At 37.2% G+C, this 1,183-nt stretch overlaps 1 pseudogene; it reads right to left on the minus strand.

The window, feature by feature from the left end:
• Positions 1-955, minus strand: LOC118650657 (annotated as a pseudogene).
• Positions 956-1,183: the final 228 nt, after the last annotated feature.

Genomic DNA, 1,183 nt, shown 5'->3' on the forward strand with positions numbered 1-1,183 from the left:
TCAGGCCATAAATTTATGATGAAAATTTATTTGAGAAACATTTTTGACCAAGTTCTTAAAGGACTGCTTTACCTGCTCATTTCTTAAGGAGTAAATAAATGGATTTAGCATTGGGGCAACAGAGGTATTGAGCACTGCTATACCCTTGGTGAAGGCCACTCCTTCTTTTGCTGAAGTTTTGACATACATGAAAATGCAGCTGCCATAAGAAATAGAGACAACAATCATGTGTGAGGAGCAAGTGGAAAAGGCCTTCTTCCTTTGCTCAGCAGAGGGGATTCTCAGAATCATTTTAAGGATGAATACATAGGAAAGAATCACTAATGTTAAGGTTACCATGAGCGTGAATACCGCCAGAAAAAAGGCCAGGAGCTCTAGGAATGCTGTGTCTGTGCAGGAGATCAATAGCATAGGAGAAGAGTCACAGGCGAAGTGGTCAATGATGTTGGAGTCACAGAAATCCAGTTGAAGTCCCATGATCACAGGTGGGAAGATAATGAGAAATCCAGCCAGCCAAGAACTAATTACAAGCAGGTTGCAGATTCTGCTATTCATTATTACTGTGTAGTGCAGTGGCTTACAGATAGCCACATACCGATCATAGGACATAGCAGTCAAAAGGAAAAATTCTGTTGAACCAAGGAGAATGAGAAAAAAATACCTGGGCCATGCAAGAATTATAAGAAATGGTCATATCCCCTGTTGCAATGCTGACCAGGAATCTAGGAATAGAAACTGTGGTAAATAAGATTTCTAGGAAAGAGAAATTCCTAAGGAAAAAATACATGGGGGTTTTGAGGTGTGAATCTATCAAGTAAGGGTGATAATTGTCATGTTTCCAGTTATACTCAGTATATATGTGAAAAACAGAAATACAAAAATTAAAGCATTTAACTGTGGGTCATCTGTTAATTCCCAGAAGAATGAACTCTTTTACAGATGTTTGGTTTTTCATTTCTCATTGTTAACTTCTTCCACATCTGTAAATGCAAACAAAAAACTATGCTTTAGTGAGTACAGGATTACTTCTTTTAAAAATCACCTCTGCTGGCTTAAGAAATACTGTATTTAATATAATGGACCAATAAGTTAGATACGAAGTTTTACTGAATTCTGAACATATATGTGATCCAGGACAAAGAAAGTTATACTTAGTATCTGCCTTGTAAATCACTAGCCATTA

The sequence above is a fragment of the Myotis myotis genome, unplaced genomic scaffold (genome assembly GCF_014108235.1).
Source record: "Myotis myotis isolate mMyoMyo1 unplaced genomic scaffold, mMyoMyo1.p scaffold_m19_p_3, whole genome shotgun sequence".
Taxonomy (NCBI): Eukaryota; Metazoa; Chordata; class Mammalia; order Chiroptera; family Vespertilionidae; genus Myotis; species Myotis myotis.